This window comes from Callionymus lyra, chromosome 8 (genome assembly GCF_982586985.1).
Source record: "Callionymus lyra chromosome 8, fCalLyr1.hap1.1, whole genome shotgun sequence".
NCBI classification, from domain to species: domain Eukaryota; kingdom Metazoa; phylum Chordata; class Actinopteri; order Syngnathiformes; family Callionymidae; genus Callionymus; species Callionymus lyra.
Genome location: NC_141825.1, coordinates 6,883,608 through 6,899,341, shown reverse-complemented (window position 1 = coordinate 6,899,341; position 15,734 = coordinate 6,883,608).

The window sequence follows — 15,734 nt, the reverse complement described above, 5'->3', positions numbered from 1 at the left end:
ATTTAATATATATTATATATATAATAATAATAATTTAAGATATAAATAGTAGTCAAATTAATGAAATGTGATTAAAAAAAGATGCCAGCATTATAACAATGAATAAATAACAATATAAATTAAAACAAGAAGAAAAGGAAATATAATTAAAATAAACAGCTCATAAAACTGCTTGAAAAAAATAATAATAATCTTATTAAAAGTAGAAGAAAATAAAAAATGAAATAAAATGAATAAATAAACGGCAACATTATTTGAAAAAGTAAATAATAATAATAATGAAAATAATTTTTTAAATAATAATGTGTAATATTTAATAATATAATGTTAATTTAAATAAAAATGAAAAACAGATAAAAACAGAAGGCAACATTATTTGAAAAAGAAAACAATACAATAATTAATAATTAAAAAAAGGGCTCGAAAAATTATTTGAAAATAGATAAATAATTATATTAATTAAAAGAAATTAAAAGAAGATACGATTAAAACAGCTGGCAGCAATATTTGAAAAAACGAAATATAATAATATGAATTAAAATAAATCACAATAAAAATCACACAACAATGATGATAATTAAATAATAAAAATTCATTATAACACAGATGTGCACAAATAAATACATCAATATAGTTTAATATTTAAAAAAAAAAAATTTAAAAACAGAATTAATTCACCATAATTAATTTGTCAAATCACAATTAAAGGGAGAGAATTATACATATTTTTTGATGAGTGTAAAAATTATGATAACATCAATATTTTTTTAATATATTCAACATTTGCGTGACATCAAGTCATATTAACACACCATGAATACATGTGTTTATAAATCCATGACTATATCATCATGCTCGAGGAGACTTAGATAAAGTTAAGTAAAAGTTCAATTCCAGAGTCAAAAGTTAAATGATTCATGACTGGTTTGTTCATATATTAACATCGTTTTTACAGTAGAATTAGCCGTCGCTAAAGCTACTGTAAAAACTTTGGATGAGGAAGACAAATCTACAGCTGTCAGTCTTTCTATTATGTGCCGACATAGTAACAGTTTCAGTAGTAGAAACTTACAGAGAACACATCACAGACTTTACCACTTTGTTTGATAATAGTTGAAAATTGTTTAATTAAAGTTGAAAATTGTTTGATTATAGTTGAGAATTGTTTGATTATAGTATAAAAAATGTTTGATGTTAAAAACTGTTTGATTATAGTTGAAAATAGTTTGATTAAAGTTGAAAATTGTTTGATTATAGTTGAAAATTGTTTGATTATAGTTGAAAATTGTTTGATTATAGTTGAAAATTGTTTGATTATAGTTAAAAAATTGTTTGATTATAGTTAAAAATTGTTTGATGTTAAAAACTGTTTGATTATAGTTGAAAATAGTTTGATTACAGTTGAAAATTGTTTGATTATAGTTAAAAATTGTTTGATTATAGTTGAAAATTGTTTGATTATAGTTGAAAATTGTTTGATTATTGTTGAAAAGTGTTTGATTATAGTTAAAAATTGTTTGATTATAGTTGAAAATTGTTTGATTATTGTTGAAAAGTGTTTGATTATAGTTGAAAATTGTTTGATTATAGTTAAAAAATTGTTTGATTATAGCTGAAAATAGTTTGATTATAGTTGAAAATTGTTTGATTATAGTTTAAAAATTGTTTGATGTTAAAAACTGTTTGATTATAGTTAAAAATAGTTTGATTAAAGTTGAAAATTGTTTGATTATAGTTGAAAATTGTTTGATTATAGTTGAAAATTGTTTGATTATAGTTAATAATTGTTTGATTATAGTTGAAAATTGTTTGATTATAGTTGAAAATTGTTTGATTATAGTTGAAAATTGTTTGATTATAGTTAAAAATTGTTTGATTATAGTTGAAAATTGTTTGATTATAGTTGAAAATTGTTTGATTATAGTTGAAAATTGTTTGATTATAGCTAAAAATTGTTTGATTATAGTTGAAAATTGTTTGATTATAGTTGAAAATTGTTTGATTATAGTTAAAAAATTGTTTGATGTTAAAAATTGTTTGATTATAGTTAAAAAATTGTTTGATGTTGAAAACTGTTTGATTATAGTTGAAAATAGTTTGATTATAGTTGAAAATTGTTTGATTATAGTTAAAAATTGTTTGATTATAGTTGAAAATTGTTTGATTATAGTTGAAAATTGTTTGATTATTGTTGAAAAGTGTTTGATTATAGTTAAAAATTGTTTGATTATAGTTGAAAATTGTTTGATTATAGTTGAAAATTGTTTGATTATTGTTGAAAAGTGTTTGATTATAGTTGAAAATTGTTTGATTATAGTTGAAAAATTGTTTGATTATAGTTGAAAATTGTTTGATTATTGTTGAAAAGTGTTTGATTATTGTTGAAAAGTGTTTGATTATAGTTGAAAATAGTTTGATTATAGTTGAAAATTGTTTGATTATAGTTAAAAAATTGTTTGATTATAGCTGAAAATAGTTTGATTATAGTTGAAAATAGTTTGATTATAGCTGAAAATAGTTTGATTATAGTTGAAAATAGTTTGATTATAGTTGAAAATTGTTTGATTATAGTTAAAAAATTGTTTGATTATAGCTGAAATAGTTTGATTATAGTTGAAAATAGTTTGATTATAGTTGAAAATAGTTTTATTATAGTTAAAAATTGTTTGATTATAGTTGAAAAGTGTTTGATTATAGTTGAAAATTATTTGATTATAGTTAAAAATTGTTTGATTATAGTTGAAAATTGTTTCATTATAGTTGAAAATGGTTTGATTACAGTTGAAAATTGTTTGATTATAGTTGAAAATTTTTGATTATTGTCGAAAAGTGTTTGATTATAGTTGAAAATTATTTGATTATAGTTAAAAATTGTTTCATTATAGTTGAAAATGGTTTGATTACAGTGTAAATTGTTTGATTATAGATGAAAATTGTTTGATTACAGTTGAAAATTGTTTGATTACAGTTAAAAAATCCCTGAGTAGATCGAGAATGCAGATTCGAGGTGACTGAGTGAAAAAGAGATACAAATGGCGGGAGCAGCATCAGAGACTTGTGGAGCTTCTCCCACAAAGGACCGTTTCGATGTCCGGAGTGGAGATGCAAGACCGAGTACAAGAGTCAGCCTTTTGACAGCAGCCAGTGGAGGCCGAGACCCTCCACATCCTCAGGTGAACTATTATATAGTTACCTCCTCAGTTAAACTATTATTAAGTTACCTCCTCAGTTAAACTATTATATAGTTACCTCCTCAGGTAAACTATTATATAGTTACCTCCTCAGGTAAACTATTATATAGTTACCTCCTCAGTTAAACTATTATATAGTTACCTCCTCAGTTAAACTATTATATAGTTACCTCCTCAGGTAAACTATTATATAGTTACCTCCTCAGTTAAACTATTATTAAGTTACCTCCTCAGTTAAACTATTATATAGTTACCTCCTCAGGTAAACTATTATATAGTTACCTCCTCAGTTAAACTATTATATAGTTACCTCCTCAGGTGAACTATTATATAGTTACCTCCTCAGTTAAACTATTATATAGTTACCTCCTCAGGTGAACTATTATATAGTTACCTCCTCAGGTAAACTATTATATAGTTACCTCCTCAGTTAAACTATTATATAGTTACCTCCTCAGGTGAACTATTATATAGTTACCTCCTCAGGTAAACTATTATATAGTTACCTCCTCAGGTGAACTATTATATAGTTACCTCCTCAGTTAAACTATTTTATAGTTACCTCCTCAGTTAAACTATTATATAGTTACCTCCTCAGGTGAACTATTATATAGTTACCTCCTCAGGTAAACTATTATATAGTTACCTCCTCAGGTGAACTATTATATAGTTACCTCCTCAGTTAAACTATTATATAGTTACCTCCTCAGGTGAACTATTATATAGTTACTTCCTCAGGTGAACTATTATATAGTTACTTCCTCAGTTAAACTATTATATAGTTACCTCCTCAGTTAAACTATTATATAGTTACCTCCTCAGGTGAACTATTATATAGTTACTTCCTCAGGTGAACTATTATATAGTTACCTCCTCAGGTAAACTATTATATAGTTACCTCCTCAGTTAAACTATTATATAGTTACCTCCTCAGGTGAACTATTATATAGTTACTTCCTCAGGTGAACTATTATATATTTACCTCCTCAGGTAAACTATTATATAGTTACCTCCTCAGGTAAACTATTATATAGGTACTTCCTCAGGTAAACTATTATATAGTTACTTCCTCAGGTGAACTATTATATAGTTACCTCCTCAGGTAAACTATTATATAGTTACTTCCTCAGGTGAACTATTATATAGTTACCTCCTCAGGTAAACTATTATATAGTTACTTCCTCAGGTAAACTATTATTGAGTTAGCTCCTCAGTTAAACTATTATATAGTTACCTCCTCAGGTGAACTATTATATAGTTACTTCCTCAGGTGAACTATTATATAGTTACTTCCTCAGGTAAACTATTATATAGTTACCTCCTCAGGTGAACTATTATATAGTTACTTCCTCAGGTGAACTATTATATAGTTACCTCCTCAGGTAAACTATTATATAGTTACCTCCTCAGTTAAACTATTATATAGTTACCTCCTCAGGTGAACTATTATATAGTTACTTCCTCAGGTAAACTATTATATAGTTACCTCTTCAGGTGAACTATTATATAGTTACCTCCTCAGGTAAACTATTATATAGTTACCTCCTCAGTTAAACTATTATTTAGTTACCTCCTCAGTTAAACTATTATATAGTTACCTCCTCAGTTAAACTATTATATAGTTACCTCCTCAGGTAAACTATTATATAGTTACCTCCTCAGGTAAACTATTATATAGTTACCTCCTCAGTTAAACTATTATTTAGTTACCTCCTCAGTTAAACTATTATATAGTTACCTCCTCAGGTGAACTATTATATAGTTACCTCCTCAGTTAAACTATTATTTAGTTACCTCCTCAGGTAAACTATTATATAGTTACCTCCTCAGGTAAACTATTATATAGTTACCTCCTCAGTTAAACTATTATATAGTTACCTCCTCAGGTAAACTATTATATAGTTACCTCCTCAGGTAAACTATTATATAGTTACCTCCTCAGTTAAACTATTATTTAGTTACCTCCTCAGTTAAACTATTATATAGTTACCTCCTCAGTTAAACTATTATATAGTTACCTCCTCAGTTAAACTATTATTTAGTTACCTCCTCAGTTAAACTATTATTTAGTTACCTCCTCAGTTAAACTATTATATAGTTACCTCCTGAGTTAAACTATTATTTAGTTACGTCCTCAGGTAAACTATTTATATAGTTACCTCCTCAGTTAAACTATTATATAGTTACCTCCTCAGTTAAACTATTATTTAGTTACCTCCTCAGGTAAACTATTTATATAGTTACCTCCTCAGTTAAACTATTATATAGTTACCTCCTCAGTTAAACTCTTATATAGTTACCTCCTCAGTTAAACTATTATATAGTTACCTCCTCAGTTAAACTATTATATAGTTACCTCCTCAGTTAAACTATTATATAGTTACCTCCTCAGTTAAAGTATTATATAGTTACCTCCTCAGTTAAACTATTATATAGTTACTTCCTCAGGTAAACTATTATATAGTTACCTCCTCAGTTAAACTATTATATAGTTACCTCCTCAGGTGAACTATTATATAGTTACCTCCTCAGGTAAACTATTATATAGTTACCTCCTCAGGTAAACTATTATATAGTTACTTCCTCAGTTAAACTATTATATAGTTACCTCCTCAGTTAAACTATTATATAGTTACCTCCTCAGGTAAACTTGTATTTACCTCCTCAGGTTACCTCCTCAGTTAAACTATTATATAGTTACCTCCTCAGGTAAACTATTATATAGTAACTTCCTCAGTTAAACTATTATATAGTTACCTCCTCAGTTAAACTATTATATAGTTACCTCCTCAGGTAAACTTGTATTTACCTCCTCAGGTTACCTCCTCAGTTAAACTATTATATAGTTACCTCCTCAGGTAAACTATTATATAGTTACTTCCTCAGTTAAACTATTATATAGTTACCTCCTCAGGTAAACTTGTATTTACCTCCTCAGGTTACCTCTTCAGTTAAACTATTATATAGTTACCTCCTCAGGTAAACTTGTATTTACCTCCTCAGGTTACCTCCTCAGTTAAACTATTATATAGTTACCTCCTGAGTTAAACTATTATATAGTTACCTCCTCAGTTAAACTATTATTTAGTTACCTCCTCAGTTAAACTATTATATAGATACCTCCTCAGTTAAACTATTATATAGTTACCTCCTCAGGTAAACTATTTATATAGTTACCTCCTCAGTTAAACTATTATATAGTTACCTCCTCAGTTAAACTATTATATAGTTACCTCCTCAGGTAAACTATTTATATAGTTACCTCCTCAGTTAAACTATTATATAGTTACCTCCTCAGGTAAACTATTTATATAGTTACCTCCTCAGTTAAACTATTATATAGGTACTTCCTCAGGTGAACTATTATATAGTTACTTCCTCAGGTAAACTATTATATAGTTACCTCCTCAGGTAAACTATTATATAGTTACCTCCTCAGTTAAACTATTATATAGTTACCTCCTCAGTTAAACTATTATATAGTTACCTCCTCAGTTAAACTATTATTTAGTTACCTCCTCAGGTAAACTATTATATACTGTAGTTACCTCCTCAGTTAAACTATTATATAGTTACCTCCTCAGTTAAACTATTATATAGTTACCTCCTCAGTTAAACTATTATATAGTTACCTCCTCAGTTAAACTATTATATAGTTACCTCCTCAGTTAAACTATTATATAGTTACCTCCTCAGTTAAACTATTATATAGTTACCTCCTCAGGTAAACTATTTATATAGTTACCTCCTCAGTTAAACTATTATATAGTTACCTCCTCAGTTAAACTATTATATAGTTACCTCCTCAGTTAAACTATTATATAGTTACCTCCTCAGGTAAACTATTATATACTGTAGTTACCTCCTCAGTTAAACTATTATATAGTTACCTCCTCAGTTAAACTATTATATAGTTACTTCCTCAGTTAAACTATTATATAGTTACCTCCTCAGTTAAACTATTATATAGTTACCTCCTCAGTTAAACTATTATATAGTTACCTCCTCAGTTAAACTATTATATAGTTACCTCCTCAGGTAAACTATTTATATAGTTACCTCCTCAGTTAAACTATTATATAGTTACCTCCTCAGTTAAACTATTATATAGTTACCTCCTCAGTTAAACTATTATATAGTTACCTCCTCAGTTAAACTATTATATAGTTACCTCCTCAGTTAAACTATTATATAGTTACCTCCTCAGTTAAACTATTATATAGTTACTTCCTCAGGTAAACTATTATATAGTTACCTCCTCAGTTAAACTATTATATAGTTACCTCCTCAGGTAAACTATTTATATAGTTACCTCCTCAGTTAAACTATTATATAGTTACTTCCTCAGTTAAACTATTATATAGTTACCTCCTCAGTTAAACTATTATATAGTTACCTCCTCAGGTAAACTATTTATATAGTTACCTCCTCAGTTAAACTATTATATAGTTACCTCCTCAGTTAAACTATTATATAGTTACCTCCTCAGTTAAACTATTATATAGTTACCTCCTCAGGTAAACTATTATATACTGTAGTTACCTCCTCAGTTAAACTATTATATAGTTACCTCCTCAGTTAAACTATTATATAGTTACTTCCTCAGTTAAACTATTATATAGTTACCTCCTCAGTTAAACTATTATATAGTTACCTCCTCAGTTAAACTATTATATAGTTACCTCCTCAGTTAAACTATTATATAGTTACCTCCTCAGGTAAACTATTTATATAGTTACCTCCTCAGTTAAACTATTATATAGTTACCTCCTCAGTTAAACTATTATATAGTTACCTCCTCAGTTAAACTATTATATAGTTACCTCCTCAGTTAAACTATTATATAGTTACTTCCTCAGGTAAACTATTATATAGTTACCTCCTCAGGTGAACTATTATATAGTTACCTCCTCAGGTAAACTATTATATAGATACCTCCTCAGGTGAACTATTGTATAGTTACCTCCTCAGGTAAACTATTATATAGTTACTTCCTCAGGTAAACTATTATATAGATACCTCCTCAGGTAAACTATTATATAGTTACCTCCTCAGGTAAACTATTATATAGTTACCTCCTCAGTTAAACTATTATATAGTTACCTCCTCAGTTAAACTATTTTATAGTTACCTCTTCAGGTAAACTATTATATAGTTACCTCCTCAGGTAAAATATTATATAGTTACCTCCTCAGGTAAACTATTATATAGTTACCTCCTCAGGTAAACTATTATATAGTTACCTCCTCAGTTAAACTATTATATAGTTACCTCCTCAGGTAAACTTGTATTTACCTCCTCAGGTTACCTCCTCAGTTAAACTATTATATAGTTACCTCCTCAGGTAAACTATTATATAGTTACTTCCTCAGTTAAACTATTATATAGTTACCTCCTCAGGTAAACTTGTATTTACCTCCTCAGGTTACCTCTTCAGTTAAACTATTATATAGTTACCTCCTCAGGTAAACTTGTATTTACCTCCTCAGGTTACCTCCTCAGTTAAACTATTATATAGTTACCTCCTGAGTTAAACTATTATATAGTTACCTCCTCAGTTAAACTATTATTTAGTTACCTCCTCAGTTAAACTATTATATAGATACCTCCTCAGTTAAACTATTATATAGTTACCTCCTCAGGTAAACTATTTATATAGTTACCTCCTCAGTTAAACTATTATATAGTTACCTCCTCAGTTAAACTATTATATAGTTACCTCCTCAGGTAAACTATTTATATAGTTACCTCCTCAGTTAAACTATTATATAGTTACCTCCTCAGGTAAACTATTTATATAGTTACCTCCTCAGTTAAACTATTATATAGGTACTTCCTCAGGTGAACTATTATATAGTTACTTCCTCAGGTAAACTATTATATAGTTACCTCCTCAGGTAAACTATTATATAGTTACCTCCTCAGTTAAACTATTATATAGTTACCTCCTCAGTTAAACTATTATATAGTTACCTCCTCAGTTAAACTATTATTTAGTTACCTCCTCAGGTAAACTATTATATACTGTAGTTACCTCCTCAGTTAAACTATTATATAGTTACCTCCTCAGTTAAACTATTATATAGTTACCTCCTCAGTTAAACTATTATATAGTTACCTCCTCAGTTAAACTATTATATAGTTACCTCCTCAGTTAAACTATTATATAGTTACCTCCTCAGTTAAACTATTATATAGTTACCTCCTCAGGTAAACTATTTATATAGTTACCTCCTCAGTTAAACTATTATATAGTTACCTCCTCAGTTAAACTATTATATAGTTACCTCCTCAGTTAAACTATTATATAGTTACCTCCTCAGGTAAACTATTATATACTGTAGTTACCTCCTCAGTTAAACTATTATATAGTTACCTCCTCAGTTAAACTATTATATAGTTACTTCCTCAGTTAAACTATTATATAGTTACCTCCTCAGTTAAACTATTATATAGTTACCTCCTCAGTTAAAGTAATATATAGTTACCTCCTCAGTTAAACTATTATATAGTTACCTCCTCAGGTAAACTATTTATATAGTTACCTCCTCAGTTAAACTATTATATAGTTACCTCCTCAGTTAAACTATTATATAGTTACCTCCTCAGTTAAACTATTATATAGTTACCTCCTCAGTTAAACTATTATATAGTTACCTCCTCAGTTAAACTATTATATAGTTACCTCCTCAGTTAAACTATTATATAGTTACTTCCTCAGGTAAACTATTATATAGTTACCTCCTCAGTTAAACTATTATATAGTTACCTCCTCAGGTAAACTATTTATATAGTTACCTCCTCAGTTAAACTATTATATAGTTACTTCCTCAGTTAAACTATTATATAGTTACCTCCTCAGTTAAACTATTATATAGTTACCTCCTCAGGTAAACTATTTATATAGTTACCTCCTCAGTTAAACTATTATATAGTTACCTCCTCAGTTAAACTATTATATAGTTACCTCCTCAGTTAAACTATTATATAGTTACCTCCTCAGGTAAACTATTATATACTGTAGTTACCTCCTCAGTTAAACTATTATATAGTTACCTCCTCAGTTAAACTATTATATAGTTACTTCCTCAGTTAAACTATTATATAGTTACCTCCTCAGTTAAACTATTATATAGTTACCTCCTCAGTTAAACTATTATATAGTTACCTCCTCAGTTAAACTATTATATAGTTACCTCCTCAGGTAAACTATTTATATAGTTACCTCCTCAGTTAAACTATTATATAGTTACCTCCTCAGTTAAACTATTATATAGTTACCTCCTCAGTTAAACTATTATATAGTTACCTCCTCAGTTAAACTATTATATAGTTACCTCCTCAGTTAAACTATTATATAGTTACCTCCTCAGTTAAACTATTATATAGTTACTTCCTCAGGTAAACTATTATATAGTTACCTCCTCAGGTGAACTATTATATAGTTACCTCCTCAGGTAAACTATTATATAGATACCTCCTCAGGTGAACTATTGTATAGTTACCTCCTCAGGTAAACTATTATATAGTTACTTCCTCAGGTAAACTATTATATAGATACCTCCTCAGGTAAACTATTATATAGTTACCTCCTCAGGTAAACTATTATATAGTTACCTCCTCAGTTAAACTATTATATAGTTACCTCCTCAGTTAAACTATTTTATAGTTACCTCTTCAGGTAAACTATTATATAGTTACCTCCTCAGGTAAAATATTATATAGTTACCTCCTCAGGTAAACTATTATATAGTTACCTCCTCAGGTAAACTATTATATAGTTACCTCCTCAGTTAAACTATTATATAGTTACCTCCTCAGTTAAACTATTTTATAGTTACCTCCTCAGGTAAACTATTATATAGTTACCTCCTCAGGTAAAATATTATATAGTTACCTCCTCAGTTAAACTATTATATAGTTACCTCCTCAGGTAAACTTGTATTTACCTCCTCAGGTTACCTCTCAGTTAAACTATTATATAGTTACCTCCTCAGGTAAACTATTATATAGTTACTTCCTCAGTTAAACTATTATATAGTTACCTCCTCAGTTAAACTATTATATAGTTACCTCCTCAGGTAAACTTGTATTTACCTCCTCAGGTTACCTCCTCAGTTAAACTATTATATAGTTACCTCCTCAGGTAAACTTGTATTTACCTCCTCAGGTTACCTCCTCAGTTAAACTATTATATAGTTACCTCCTCAGGTAAACTATTATATAGTTACTTCCTCAGTTAAACTATTTATATAGTTACCTCCTCAGTTAAACTATTATATAGGTACTTCCTCAGGTGAACTATTATATAGTTACTTCCTCAGGTAAACTATTATATAGTTACCTCCTCAGGTAAACTATTATATAGTTACCTCCTCAGTTAAACTATTATATAGTTACCTCCTCAGTTAAACTATTATATAGTTACCTCCTCAGTTAAACTATTATTTAGTTACCTCCTCAGGTAAACTATTATATACTGTAGTTACCTCCTCAGTTAAACTATTATATAGTTACCTCCTCAGTTAAACTATTATATAGTTACCTCCTCAGTTAAACTATTATATAGTTACCTCCTCAGTTAAACTATTATATAGTTACCTCCTCAGTTAAACTATTATATAGTTACCTCCTCAGTTAAACTCTTATATAGTTACCTCCTCAGTTAAACTATTATATAGTTACCTCCTCAGTTACACTATTATATAGTTACCTCCTCAGTTAAACTATTATATAGTTACTTCCTCAGGTAAACTATTATATAGTTACCTCCTCAGGTGAACTATTATATAGTTACCTCCTCAGTTAAACTATTATATAGTTACCTCCTCAGGTAAACTATTATATAGTTACCTCCTCAGGTGAACTATTGTATAGTTACCTCCTCAGTTAAACTATTATATAGTTACCTCCTCAGGTAAACTATTATATAGTTACCTCCTCAGTTAAACTATTATATAGTTACCTCCTCAGGTAAACTATTATATAGTTACTTCCTCAGTTAAACTATTATATAGTTACCTCCTCAGTTAAACTATTATATAGTTACCTCCTCAGGTAAACTTGTATTTACCTCCTCAGGTTACCTCCTCAGTTAAACTATTATATAGTTACCTCCTCAGGTAAACTATTTATATAGTTACCTCCTCAGTTAAACTATTATATAGTTACCTCCTCAGTTAAACTATTATATAGTTACCTCCTCAGGTAAACTTGTATTTACCTCCTCAGGTTACCTCCTCAGTTAAACTATTATATAGTTACCTCCTCAGGTAAACTATTTATATAGTTACCTCCTCAGTTAAACTATTATATAGTTACCTCCTCAGTTAAACTATTATATAGTTACCTCCTCAGGTAAACTATTTATATAGTTACCTCCTCAGTTAAACTATTATATAGGTACTTCCTCAGGTGAACTATTATATAGTTACTTCCTCAGGTAAACTATTATATAGTTACCTCCTCAGGTAAACTATTATATAGTTACCTCCTCAGTTAAACTATTATATAGTTACCTCCTCAGTTAAACTATTATATAGTTACCTCCTCAGTTAAACTATTATTTAGTTACCTCCTCAGGTAAACTATTATATACTGTAGTTACCTCCTCAGTTAAACTATTATATAGTTACCTCCTCAGTTAAACTATTATATAGTTACCTCCTCAGTTAAACTATTATATAGTTACCTCCTCAGTTAAACTATTATATAGTTACCTCCTCAGTTAAACTATTATATAGTTACCTCCTCAGTTAAACTCTTATATAGTTACCTCCTCAGTTAAACTATTATATAGTTACCTCCTCAGTTACACTATTATATAGTTACCTCCTCAGTTAAACTATTATATAGTTACTTCCTCAGGTAAACTATTATATAGTTACCTCCTCAGGTGAACTATTATATAGTTACCTCCTCAGTTAAACTATTATATAGTTACCTCCTCAGGTAAACTATTATATAGTTACCTCCTCAGGTGAACTATTGTATAGTTACCTCCTCAGTTAAACTATTATATAGTTACCTCCTCAGGTAAACTATTATATAGTTACCTCCTCAGTTAAACTATTATATAGTTACCTCCTCAGTTAAACTATTATATAGTTACCTCCTCAGGTAAACTATTATATAGTTACCTCCTCAGGTAAACTATTATATAGTTACCTCCTCAGTTAAACTATTATATAGTTACCTCCTCAGTTAAACTATTATATAGTTACCTCCTCAGTTAAACTATTATATAGTTACCTCCTCAGTTAAACTATTATATAGTTACCTCCTCAGGTAAACTATTATATAGTTACCTCCTCAGGTAAACTATTATATAGTTACCTCCTCAGTTAAACTATTATATAGTTACCTCCTCAGTTAAACTATTATATAGTTACCTCCTCAGTTAAACTATTATATAGTTACTTCCTCAGGTAAACTATTATATAGTTACCTCCTCAGGTGAACTATTATATAGTTACCTCCTCAGGTAAAATATTATATAGTTACCTCCTCAGTTAAACTATTATATAGTTACCTCCTCAGGTGAACTATTGTATAGTTACCTCCTCAGTTAGGTTATTATATAGTTACCTCCTCAGGTAAACTATTATATAGTTACCTCCTCAGTTAAACTATTATATAGTTACCTCCTCAGTTAAACTATTATATAGTTACCTCCTCAGTTAAACTATTTTATAGTTACCTCCTCAGGTGAACTATTATATAGTTACCTCCTCAGGTAAAATAGTATATAGTTACCTCCTCAGGTAAACTATTATATAGTTACCTCCTCAGGTAAACTATTATATAGTTACCTCCTCAGTTAAACTATTATATAGTTACCTCCTCAGTTAAACTATTTTATAGTTACCTCCTCAGGTAAACTATTATATAGTTACCTCCTCAGGTAAAATATTATATAGTTACTTCCTCAGTTAAACTATTATATAGTTACCTCCTCAGGTAAACTTGTATTTACCTCCTCAGGTTACCTCCTCAGTTAAACTATTATATAGTTACCTCCTCAGTTAAACTATTATATAGTTACCTCCTCAGGTAAACTTGTATTTACCTCCTCAGGTTACCTCCTCAGTTAAACTATTATATAGTTACCTCCTCAGTTAAACTATTATATAGTTACCTCCTCAGGTAAACTTGTATTTACCTCCTCAGGTTACCTCCTCAGTTAAACTATTATATAGTTACCTCCTCAGTTAAACTATTATATAGTTACCTCCTCAGGTAAACTATTATATAGTTACCTCCTCACGTAAACTATTATATAGTTACTTCCTCAGTTAAACTATTATATAGTTACCTCCTCAGTTAAACTATTATATAGTTACCTCCTCAGTTAAAGTATTATATAGTTACCTCCTCAGTTAAAGTATTATATAGTTACCTCCTCAGCTAAACTGTTATATGTTTACATCCTCGGGTAAACTATTATATAGTTACTTCCTCAGGTAAACTACTATATATTTAATTACTCAGGTAAACTATTATATAGTTACTTCCTCAGTTAAACTATTATATAGTTACCTCCTCAGGTAAACTTGTATTTACCTTCTCAGTTAAACTATTACATAGTTACTTCCTCAGGTAAACTATTATATAGGAACATTAGGAACAGGATCCTCACTGAGCCACTTCTCTGCCGTGGACTGGAAACCTAATTTACCGAAGTCCAAAGTCTATCTAATCTAATAAATAAATACGAATACAGAAACTAGCTGTTTTTATTATGAGCTGTTTATTAATGTTATATTTTTATTGATGGCAGCATAATAAATATTTAACGTGTACTTGTTATAATTATGATTGTAATCTCACATCTAACAGGGATTAGGTATAAATCTGTCGTCAGTTTTTCCTTAAATGTTTTCCGTGCAATTTTTTTTCATAATTTATTTATTTATCTTTTTATCGTGCTTATCATTTTAAATATTTACGTGTTAATATCTTTATGTTTTTTGCTCATTTTTTTTCCCTTTTTCTCTTTTTTTCCATGCAGTTTTTGTGCTATTTATTTAAATTTGTTCCATCTTTTTATCGTGCTTATCATTTCAGATTTTTTTCGTGTTAATTATCTTTACGTTTTTCAGTTTTCTGTGCTACTTAATTGTCTTGTTATCCGTCATGATATATATATTTTATTTTAAAACCAATCTTATTTGCCTGGCAAATATCTTTCTGTTTTCCATGCTGATTATTTTTTAACTGTTTCTTTCAAATCCTTCATTTTTTACGTGAAAATATTTTTTGAACCAAATTTCAATAGTAGAATATATTTTCGTGTAAATAAAAAATATTTAAAGACGATTGAAGGTCTAGAATAGACTAGAATAGGCTAGAAGGTCTGCAGAAGTGGACGGAGAAGCGTCTGGTGTCGGAGCCCCTGCGGGGGGACGCTCCCCGGCGGGTCGGCGTGCTCCTGGACTTTGAAGAGGAGGCGCTGTCATTCTATGATGTGACGCCAGGGGGCAGCGTCGCTCTGATGCATTCCTTCAAGCACACGTTCACCGAGCCTCTGTTCCCCGCCTGGTC